Genomic DNA, 12,029 nt, shown 5'->3' on the forward strand with positions numbered 1-12,029 from the left:
ACCCAGGTGTTCGGAGTTTACATGGGGTCAATTACTATATAAACACACGAGCAGGAGTCTCGGGTGTTACGGAATACCTGAGGATTACAATCGAGGACCCGAAGGATGCGGAATCGGGTAGGTGCCTTGGAAGTTTGGACAAATGCTTTTTTTGAGCATTTAGAAATAGCCTAACTTAGCAGTATTTGGTAAACTCAAAAAACTTTCATTGAGCTTGCTTTTTAGGATTGATGGCATTCTAGTAATAAAACCCCGTAGATATATGTTAAGGGTTAGATCCTCTGTCTGTTTGACACAAGGAATATACTTTCATTCATTATCTATTAATCATATAACGGTTGGTGTTAAATACTGTTTGGACACTTATGGTAAGACTATACAATCTAAGATAGGTTGCTCGCAATATTTGATTGTCCAATTTTGGTCACCCTCATAACGCTTTTGCCCAGATTTATTACATTTTTATCCCCATCCTAGATTTACCTATACATAATACTGTGAATGGGTTAGTTGAATCCATTTGAAAACGCAACTATTGATTTTATCATTAGTTTATTGTGTTTTCATCTTAGGCATTCTAAAGATTCGGGATCCCACTATATCATTGGTTTTTACTTAATTGGACGCTTGATTCTTAAAAAGAAGGGACGCGCATTTGCTACCCATCGACACCAGACCACTATTCTATTTGACATACGCATTATCCATGTAAGTACAGATACCCCTAAGGGGCTTGCTTTATTTTCTCTTAGCCCCTATGTACTTTGGCACAGTGAACTCGCCTTTTGGGGGCTTACTTGTAACATTGGAATTAGTTTCTATATGTTCACTTATTTGCGCTATTAATTCTTGTATATGACCCCTTGCTAAGCTGTATACTCCATTTCCTGTTTAAATCCTCAGGTTATCATTAAAATAAGATGTATCTCTGTCACTCTGGTTTCTGCGAATATTAAAACATTTCGTTGAGGTTTGACCCTCTATATATATTTTTTGACCTTTCTCAGTGACTTTGAATGAACCCTTTGATAGATTTTGTACTCCACTTTTTGCCTAAATCTTTAGGCTATCATTACATAAAATGTACCTTTGACACTCTGCAAATATTAGAACACTACGCTGAGTAATGCTCCTCCATTTTTTGACCTTTTCTAGTGACTCTGAGTGATATTCCTAAATTCTCAAGCAAGAATCACATAAACAGATGTATTATCTCTTACGGTGGGTATATCTTTGAACCGCCTTCTTCTTTTTCTCGTGTCACTTCCGGTGACACCACTCTGAGCCTGTTGATAGCTACTCTTATCCCTTCTGACCCAACTAACGATGGCTTATGCAATTTTCTAAAAACCAGTCGCATCACACAATTGTGCAGTTTTAAAATTCCTACTCACTCGGAAACATGCCATAGGGTTGATCACTTACTGATACCGAAAACTATTGAATACAAATCAATAGCAAGAATTAACTGACTTATAACCTTGTTTTTAATTGTTTATGTCCTGATATGTTTAGTTTATTATTGTCCTCTGTCTTCCGTCTCATTAGTATTTTATGTGTATTTGTCTAAGATTTACAATAATGTTGTTTGTTTTGTATATATTGTATGTGGGTATTCATTGTATTCATACATTGTTTTATATGTACACTTTGCAGCCCTGAAGAAGTCCCAAGTGGACGAAACGCGTCGGCTGCTCTGGCTGTTCTTAAATGTCATTTTAACATATGAAAAATAAAGAAGATCATTTTGGAAAAGAAAAATTGGATTTATATGGACTGATTTTGACTTAATTTGAGATTGTGGTGCGCCTTTTGCTGTTTATGTTCCTATCTTGCCCCAGTGGTTGGGGAGGTATTGTGTTAGCGGGTACTAGTCGAGAGCGCACACATAGGGTGAATTTGAACTTATCACCTATTAACACAAAGGGTAACTGATAATCCGGTGCTGTCCCAGAGGGTTACCGCTAGCTCCGTTCCTTCTAACCCCCCACATCCCGCATCAACCTGCAAACACGAAAGCAGATAAGCGTCGCCATGAGATCAGAAACGGGTGTGAAGGTTCAGAGGGCTACTGTGCCTGCTTCGGAGATGTGTGTGTACCTGCAGGGCACTTGCTCGACTCACAACAGGGAGGGCTGACCCGATCTTTCGTTTTTCTGGGCACTAAAACGTCTATCACTGAGCTCGGGACGACAACTCTGAGGTTCTGTAATTCTCGAGACTGACTCCATTTTATTGTGCCACCATTTTGTGTTGCCCTCACGTAGGCCTGTGAAGGTAGCCTGGCAAACAAAGTGGCCTGGCCTTCTTAGTCCATGTATACATTAACTAGGTTTCTTTCTGACTCTGGAATGAACTGTAAGAAACTGACCTCTTCACCTGAAACTGACCTCACAAAGCCAATTTCCCTGAGCGATCTTTGTCTGAGATTGCCAATCAAGATACTGTACATGTAATCATGCCATGCCCTGCAGTGCCATCTAAATCAGATTAACCTTTGTGAACTATGTAATTATAATGTTTAATGAATGTAATTGGTACAACTCCCTTACATGCCTGGGGCAGGATAAAGAGTATATAAGACGTGAAGTAAGACCATTCTAGGGACTACCTCATTCAGTTACTACGGCTTCTGTGTGACGTAGTCACACTCATTTGAGTTTAATAAAAATGTTCTTTTATATTTCAGTTTCTGTGCCAAATTCTTTATTATTGGTTTGAATGGACTAAGTATCAGTGAGACCCCTGAGGAGGAGTTTATATTTCTTCAAATGGCGCGGCCAACGTGGGCCTCATCAGAGAAGTGGCTATCTGTGGGAGTGATCTTGTCAGAAGACAAATCTACTGAGGAGGACAGGACTCTACTAAGGAGGTACTCTGTGCACGGAGATTCTGGGGATTCTTTGTCTCTGCAGCCCAGTATATTTCTGATCTTCCTGATTTTGATCCTCCACATGATGTCACCTCTGACTGAGAACATTTTTGGCGTGAGTATTTTAAAAAAAAAGACCGTTAGGTCATTTAGAACTTGGCAGTTAGAATTTGGACAACCATTTGTTTGGTAAAAGTCGTTATGCGACTCGTACTGTTAGTTTTTGCCTTGGATTGGTAAGGTAGTTTAGTAACACTTACTATAGCTTTGGAATTTGTGTTGGCCAACTTTGGATCTGTATAGGTTTGTATATGCGAATTGCAATTTGTGTAGGCAGGTAATGAGGAGATTTTTCTCCATCTGGTTTTGTTGAATGGTGCAACGTACGAAGAGTACCTTAAGCACTACTTTGATTATAATTTTGCATATTCTGCAGTATTTTTGGCATGCCTGTTTTCAAAGCTCACATTGAAGAATGTGTTGTTTTTTCTTGGTGTGATGTGAAGTAAATTAGCCGGCTCCCCTAGAGGGAATACCTAAATAGGTTTAGGTATAAAAACATATTTCTTCCTTGGTGATTCTGTATCCCCAGGGAATTAAAATATGCACATAATACATACAAGGATCCTTTGTTCTGAGCAATCTTATGAATGGAGATATGCAGAGTGATTTTTGGTGTTCTGCCAGCCAAAGCTAGTGAATTGAGTGTATCTTGGCTTCTTGGAAATAAAGGTCTGTGGGGCTGTTTTTGCAGTCTTTTGGAACACTATTGAGAAGCGCTTCTTGTAAATATGACTTACAACTAGTATTTACAAATGGTTTGGTTTAAGTACAGTCTGTGGGCTGTCCTTTGTTTCTGTCTTGAGTATTGATCTGTGGGTTAAATGTGTGTTTAAATGTCTATGTGTTTTTCCCATTAGTGCAACTTCTGTAAGTAAATAGCGATGGCGCTATTTATGAAATAAATGACTAAAACGCGCTGTATTGTGTGTCCTGAGTGTTTGACCCCTTTCTATCTGAAATGAGCTCAATGTGTGTTTGTGGTTTTTTCTTGATGTTTTCAGTCTGTTAAGAAAAATGTCAGTTAATTAATTAAGTAGAAATTAAATAAAAATCCGGAAATGAACCATGTGATATGCTACAATAGCTATATGTTGCTATTTAATTAATAGAGTAAGCAATTATGCACATTTACAAACTGTTAAATGCTTAAAAGATAAAATTAAAATTCACATTTACTAAGAATAAAAAGGCATCAAATACGAAATTGTGTGTTTTGTAGAAAAATAAACTTATAGTATTTTTTTACCTACATACATTGTATTAGATATTAACAGGCAAACACTTCAGCTGAAGTAAATCTTTGCTGAACTCAAACGCAACACGCATTGATAGGTCAGAGTTTGAAAAAGACTGACACCGTGCTCATGTTATAACACTGAGAGACAAGGTTTTACTGCCGCGGAGCAAATAGCAGGTCACGAATAGACAGGAATGTTTACTCAAGCCAGGACTTCGCCCTCAGTTAAACACGGGTGGAACTTTGCATTTCAGGCTGTTGTTTTTAAAAAGGTTCCAAAACTACGGTTCATTATTTTGTACTACAAGAAGACATTTCAATTAAGGGTTTCCCAGCGGCGGTTTTCTGTAACGGGCGGGTGGGCGGCGCCCTCCCTTCCGTGATCGCCGCCCGCCCGTCGCCTCGCTCGGCAGCCGCGCACCATTTAGATTTAAAATGATAAGTAACAGCAATGTTACTTATCATTTTAAATCAAAAGCGGAACGGTGCGCGCGCACCGCGCGGGACTACACTGCCCAGCCTGAGCCTACCTACCAGCAGTGTGTGTTCCTCAGCCGTGGCCCGTGAGGCTGAGCCAGACAGCGTTGAAGTCCTGCTGCTGCTGCCTGTGACGCTCGGAGTCAGACTCCAGCGTCATTGCATCACGCAGGCCAGGCAGCAGGGCAGGCACTGAATGAATGCACGTCGGTGGGGCAACTTTGTGACACATGCGCTCTGCACATGTGTCACAAAAGGAAACTTTGGATCTACCGGGCGGACATAGTGTCAGCCCGGTAGTTATGTTAAAAGCCCAGTTAGGGCCCGCGGCCCCGCCCACTGATGACGCCAGTAAGGTGTCAATTCCAGAGCAGCCTCGGGCGGGTACTGTATAAGCCCGAGGCTGCATTACTCACCACATTGCCCTCCCTATCACCAGTCGTCACTGGATGGGGTGGGGTCAAGCATAACTGATCCCACCCATCTCTATGATGAGTTGGGAAAGGTAGGGTTTTTTTTTTTTTCGTTATTACAATAATGATTTCCAGCATTATTGTAATAACTTTATGTTAGAAAGGGTAGACGGACCGGGAGGGTCGGCCGGGGTCAGGAGGAGAGGTCTCCGGGGAGAGCCGTCTCCAGCGATCGTACAGACAAGTAACTTCCCCCCCACAGACAGATACCACACACGGATAAGGTTCAGGGTTCTTTATAAGCACTTCTTAGGGTACGGTTGAATGGTACAAGGAGGTCTGGACTCAGGGGTCCCCTCGATTCAAGTCTCTCAAAGCAGGGTAAGGGGTAGCGGGACAGTCTGTCTACCAGTCAGGTAGTTTGGATGAGATGATGATTAGCTCACAATCCTCGAGCTTAGTTGGTACGGGCCGCGGCAGCGCCAGCAGGTCCCGGTGGAGATGGTCGGTACACGGTCCGCGGCAGCGCCAGCAGGTCCCAGTGGAGATGGTCGAGGTACGGTCCGCGGCAGCGCCAGCAGGTCCCGGTGAGGATGGTCGTTACAACGGGCCGCGGCAGCGCCAGCAGGTCCCGACAAGGATGGATGTTGTAGAAGGCCGCGGCAGCGCCAGCAGGCAGGACGATGGTTCACAAGAGCGGGCTACGGCAGCGCCAGTAGTCCGTCAAGGCTGAGTTCTCTCGGTGTCTCTCGACTCCAGGATACAACTGCCTTCCTGCTCCGGAGTTGCCCCAGTTATAGGGCAGCCGCCCTTTGATGTCCGGACCCTCGCACTTGGAGGTCGGAGGGCCCGGGATGAAGGTGTCCAGACACCCAGCAGGGGGTGGAGCCGGCGCCTGGGGGAGCTGGAGGCGATCGGCACCTGGCGGGGGAAGAGCTCTTGACACTCCGTCCTCCCATTGACCTGCCAAGTGGTCCGCTCACCTCCCGGGTGGATGGTGGTGCCGGGATGTCGGGGCCGGCCAGGCCCGGGGTTAGGGTCGGGGCTAGGCCACGCGGCCTCGTGGTGCAGGGCCCAAGATGGCGGCTTGAACCGGCCGGGGGAGCCGGTGGGGCTGGGCCCCGTGATGAGTAGAGGTCCGAGGGCAGAAGATCCGTCGTGAGACGGGGTACAGGTGCTTTTCGTGGGTTATGCCTGGTGGGCCGGAGCTCGGGCCCTGTCGTGCGGGGAGGGAGCAAGCCCTTCGTGTGGCCTGTCCAACATGCGTCCCCCCCAGCTGAAGGCGGGGAGAGTCACCCATCTCCTTGGGGACTCTCTTCGTCGAGGCGGAAAAAGCGGGACAGGCCATCCGTGTTGGCGTGGTCTTGGCCTGGTCGGTGCTCCACAGTGAAGTCCATTCCCTGCAGGGAAATGGACCAGCGCAAGAGTTTTGGGTTCTCCCCCCGCATCTGCATCAGCCACTGCAGGGGTCGATGGTCGGTTTGTACCCGGAAATGGGTACCGAAGAGATAGGGCCGGAGCTTTTTGAGGGCCCACACCACTGCGAAGGCCTCCCTCTCGATGGTGCTCCAGCGCTGTTCTCGGGCCAGGAGACGTCGACTGATGAAGGCCACCGGCTGGTCATGACCTTCGGGGTTTAACTGAGAAAGGACGGCTCCGATGCCGTGGTCGGAGGCGTCGGTCTGTACCACGAATTCCCGACTGTAATCGGGGGCCTGGAGCACAGGGGCGGTGCACAGGGCGGCCTTCAGCTTCTCGAAGGCCGCTTGACAATCGGGGGTCCAGTTAATCCGCTTCGGTTGGTTCTTGGCCGTGAGACCCGTGAGGGGCCCCACGATGCTGCCGTAGTCCTTCACGAACCGCCGGTAGTAGCCGGTGAGCCCCAAGAAGGCTCGGACCTCGGTCTGGGTGACGGGGGGCTGCCAGGACTGGATGGCAGCAATCTTAAGTTGTAGCGGGGCCACCAGCCCGCTTCCCACTTGGTGCCCAAGGTAGGTCACAGACCCTTGGCCAATTTGGCACTTGCCGGCCTTAATTGTGAGGCCGGCCCGCTGGAGGGCCTGTAGGACCTCTTGGAGGTGACGGAGGTGGTCGGGCCAGTGGCGGCTGTATACAGCGATATCGTCCAGGTAGGCAGCGCTGAACTCTTCGAGCCCCGCCAAGACCTGGTTCACGAGACGTTGAAACGTGGCGGGGGCATTCTTCATGCCGAAGGGCATGACCTTGAATTGGTAGTGGCCATCGGGGGTAGAGAAGGCTGACCGTTCCTGAGCCCTGGGTGTGAGGCCGATCTGCCAGTAGCCCGCTGTTAGGTCGAAGATACTGAGGTAGCGGGCGGCCCCCAGCCGGTCGATCAGCTCGTCTGCTCGGGGGATCGGATGAGCGTCGGTCCGGGTGACAGCGTTCAAGCCCCGGTAGTCGACGCAGAATCTCAGTTCAGGTGCGGTGCCGGGGGCAGCGGCTTTGGGGACCAATACAACCGGACTGGCCCAGGGACTGTCCGAGGGCTCGATGACCCCGATTGTGAGCATCTTGGCCACCTCCTCCTGTATGCAGGCCCGTACCCGATCTGGTACGCGGTAGGCCCGGTGTCGGACAGGGGGACTGTCCCCGGTGTCCACGTCGTGCAAACACCAAGGGGTGACCCCGGGGGTGAGGGAGAACAGGGTAGCAAACTGCAGCAGGAGGTTCCGGCAGCCCTGGCGTTGCTCCGAAGTGAGGGCGTCAGAGAGCCGGACCCCGTCCACGGAGCCGTCATTCTCCTGAGTCTTCAGAAGATCCGGGAGGGGTTCGGAGTCCTCCTCTGCCCCACTGTCCGTAGCCATCAGGAGGCTGAGTTCTGAGCGCACAAAGTGTGGTTTGAGTCGGTTGGTGTGGAGGACCCGAAGGGGGTTCCGGGAGGTCCCCAGGTCGATGAGGTAAGTGACGGGGCTTTTGCGCTCGACCACTTTGAAGGGCCCCGTCCACTTATCTTGCAAGGCACATGGTTCGGTGGGGGACATCACCCATACTTGTTGTCCAGGCTCGAACTCAACGGAGGAGGCATTGTGATCATACCACTTCTTCATGTCCTCCTGGCTGGCCTCGAGGTTCGCCTTGGCCATCTCTCTGAAGCGCCGGGTCTGGTTGCGTAGGGCCAGGAGGTATTTGAAGACGTCTGGAGGGGTCTTTCGGGGGGCCATCTCCCAACCTTCTTTTACTAGGCTGAGGGGCCCTCGCACAGGGTGCCCGTACAGGAGTTCGAAAGGGCTAAAACCGAGGGACTTCTGGGGAACTTCTCGGTAAGCGAAGAGGAGGCACGGGAGTAGTACATCCCACTGGCGACGGAGGGGCTCTTCCAATCCCCCAATCATCCCCTTGAGGGTGCGGTTAAAACGCTCCACTAGTCCGTTCCCTTGGGGGTGATAGGGGGTCGTGAATCTGTAGGTGACCCCGCATTGTTGCCAGAGGGACTTCATGTATTTGGATATAAAGTTCGTGCCTCGGTCGCTGACGACTTCTCGGGGGAAGCCTACCCGGGAGAAGATCCCCATTAGGGCCCGGCCAACCACCGGAGCGGTCACGGTCCGTAGGGGCACCGCCTCGGGGTAGCGGGTGGCATGGTCCACCAGTACTAAGATGAACCTGTGTCCTTGTGCCGTGCGGGGGTCCAGAGGCCCCACGATGTCTATCCCCACCCTTTCGAACGGGGTGGTGACCACAGGGAAGGGTTGCAGAGGGGCTTTCAGCTTCCGACCACTCTTCCCGCTGGCTTGGCATGTGGGGCAAGATCGGCAGTGGTTCAGGACGTCGTTCCTCATTTTCGGCCAGAAAAAGTGGGTCACTAGGCGGCTGTACGTTTTATCCTGGCCCAGGTGTCCAGCCAGGGGGACATCGTGGGCCAGGTTGAGCAGAAAGTCTCTGAAGCGGAGAGGTACCACCAGTACTCGACCGGCCCCCAGCTCGGCGATTCTTTGCTCGCTGTATAGCAGGTCGTTATCCCAGTAGACCCAGTGAGTTCCGGTGGAGTCCCCTGTGTTCTGGGCGCTGGCTTGTTGGCGGAGTCCCTCGAGGGAGGGACAGGTCTTTTGTTCCTGGCGGAACTGTTCTTGGGTGGGCCCCCCTTCTTGACGCCACTGAGCCAGGTCAGGAAGGTCCTGGGGTTGCGCGTCCCCTTCGGTCGTCGAGGCTGGCCTCGTCGTTGTCTTCTACTGGGGCGACTGGGGGCGGGGGTGCTGGCCATTCTGGTTCTTCTGATCGAGGGACGGCACGGGCGGCCATGGACCGGGTGGTTATGCAGGCCCAGTCCGGGAGGCCCAGCATCCCCAGGTGCTCTCTTCTCTCAACGGTGGCCCACGGGGAACTCTCGAGGTCATTCCCCAGGAGGCAGTCCACGGGGGCATCGTCCCGGACCGTCACCTTCAACAGGCCGGAGACCCCTCCCCATTCGAATGGGACGCAGGCCATTTGACACATACTTTCAGAGTTGTCTGCCGAGCGGACGGGGCAGAGAATGTTCGGCAGGATCTGCTCGGGCTTCACCAGGTGACAGCGGACGGCCGTCACACTGGCGCCTGTGTCACGCAAGGCCTCGGCTCGTTGTCCATTAATGGTCACCCACTGACCGTATTTCCTGGTGTTAGCGGGTAGGGGAGCCCGCGGGACCATGTCTCTTCCCCCTAAGCACGCCAGGACCATGGCGGCCGGTTCCCACTCTTGCTGGGCCGGCTCATACTCCTCTGGTTCCTCCAATGATCGCTCTTCCCCCAGGGCGGCGGCAGCTACCTGGCGGGGCTTGGGTGTTTGGTTCTGCGGGCAGCTCGGGTCATTGGCGTAGTGGCCGACTCGCTGGCATCGGTGGCACGTGACGTTGGCTCGGACCCCAGGACGCCACGGGGGGTTGCCCCGACCGGCCGGAGCCGGGGTGCTGGCCACGGGTGTTGCGGGCAAGGCGTCTCTCCCTCGCCCCTGGCCCCCTCCTCCTCCCCGAGGACGGTGCTGGCCTTGGTTGTTTCGGTTCTGTTCGTGTGGCCCCCTCCGGCCCACTCGGGTGCTTTCCCATCGGTCAGCTTCGGCGGCGAGCTGCCGGGGGTCAGTCAGCTTACTGTCGAGGAGGTGCTGCCTGAGCTCGACGAAGCAGTTGTTTGACAGGTGCTCCCATACCATCAGGTTAAAGAGTTGTTCGTAGGTGGTGACCTGGCTCCCCTTTATCCAACCCTCGAAGGCACGGCTGAAATAGTTCACGTATTCTACCCAAGTTGTACCTGGGATCCGGGTGCAATCTCTGAACCTCTGGCGGTACATCTCGGGTGTGAGGCCGTAGCGGGTGAGGAGGGCAGCCTTCATGTGGTCGTAGGACGACATTTGGTGATCTGGGAGCTGCAGTAGGGCATCGCGACCCTCGTTGATAAACCTCCCCCAAAGTCCGGCTCCCCAATCACTCCGGTCGATCCGGTGGGAGGTCATGGCGATCTCGTAGGCTTTAAACCACTGTTGTATGTCGTCTTCTCGGACATACTCGCGGACAACATCCTTGGGGATGTGGACTTTTTTCTCGATTGGTCCCGGGGTGTGTGGTCGCTCAGGCACCCCCAGTTCCTTATTCTGTTTCCGAAGTTCTATTTCCGCCAGTTTGCGCTCGTGCTCGAGCGTTATTTTTTTCTCCTCCAGCTCTCTCTGTCTCTGCTTCTCTTCTCGTTCATCTCGGAGCCGCATGTGCTCGAGGTTGAGTTTCTGTTCAGCTAACTTGAGTTCCCCATCCATCTTGAGTCGTGCCATTTCCAACTCGTGCAATCTGGTTCTCTCTCTTTCTCGGATCTCCTCCTGCGAGAGGCCCGTTCCCCGCTCCTCGGGAGCCGTGGCGTTCCCCTCTGGTGTGATGCTGCTTTGGTCGGAGGGTCCGGCGACCCCAGTTTCTGTCCACGACTCTAGGGCGTGTTTTAGATCATCTTTGGTACTCAGGCCGGTGGTAGCAATGCCAAGTTCTATGCAGAATTGTCTCAGTTCGCGGTGGTTGTATTCTTCTATTTTATCCATTTGGAATTTCTCGGTGGAGTTGCTATCTTTGGCTGACATCGTGTTTTTGTCGTGGGGTGAGCTACTCTCTGTACGATTACGCGTTGATTCGGATCGCGCCGCTGGCCACCAATGTTAGAAAGGGTAGACGGACCGGGAGGGTCGGCCGTGGTCAGGAGGAGAGGTCTCCGGGGAGAGCCGTCTCCAGCGATCGTACAGACAAGTAACTTCCCCCCCACAGACAGATACCACACACGGATAAGGTTCAGGGTTCTTTATAAGCACTTCTTAGGGTACGGTTGAATGGTACAAGGAGGTCTGGACTCAGGGGTCCCCTCGATTCAAGTCTCTCAAAGCAGGGTAAGGGGTAGCGGGACAGTCTGTCTACCAGTCAGGTAGTTTGGATGAGATGATGATTAGCTCACAATCCTCGAGCTTAGTTGGTACGGGCCGCGGCAGCGCCAGCAGGTCCCGGTGGAGATGGTCGGTACACGGTCCGCGGCAGCGCCAGCAGGTCCCAGTGGAGATGGTCGAGGTACGGTCCGCGGCAGCGCCAGCAGGTCCCGGTGAGGATGGTCGTTACAACGGGCCGCGGCAGCGCCAGCAGGTCCCGACGAGGATGGATGTTGTAGAAGGCCGCGGCAGCGCCAGCAGGCAGGACGATGGTTCACAAGAGCGGGCTACGGCAGCGCCAGTAGTCCGTCAAGGCTGAGTTCTCTCGGTGTCTCTCGACTCCAGGATACAACTGCCTTCCTGCTCCGGAGTTGCCCCAGTTATAGGGCAGCCGCCCTTTGATGTCCGGACCCTCGCACTTGGAGGTCGGAGGGCCCGGGATGAAGGTGTCCAGACACCCAGCAGGGGGTGGAGCCGGCGCCTGGGGGAGCTGGAGGCGATCGGCACCTGGCGGGGGAAGAGCTCTTGACACTCCGTCCTCCCATTGACCTGCCAAGTGGTCCGCTCACCTCCCGGGTGG

General features: G+C 52.3%; 1 protein-coding gene across 1 annotated transcript in view; it reads right to left on the minus strand.

Annotated features, from left to right (window-relative positions):
* The window catches only part of MAPK13 (mitogen-activated protein kinase 13), a 406,359-nt gene that overhangs the window by 353,257 nt on the left and 41,073 nt on the right, over positions 1 to 12,029 (minus strand). The gene's annotated exons all lie outside the window — the stretch shown is intronic.

The sequence above is a fragment of the Triturus cristatus genome, chromosome 1_1 (genome assembly GCF_964204655.1).
Source record: "Triturus cristatus chromosome 1_1, aTriCri1.1, whole genome shotgun sequence".
NCBI lineage: Eukaryota > Metazoa > Chordata > Amphibia > Caudata > Salamandridae > Triturus > Triturus cristatus.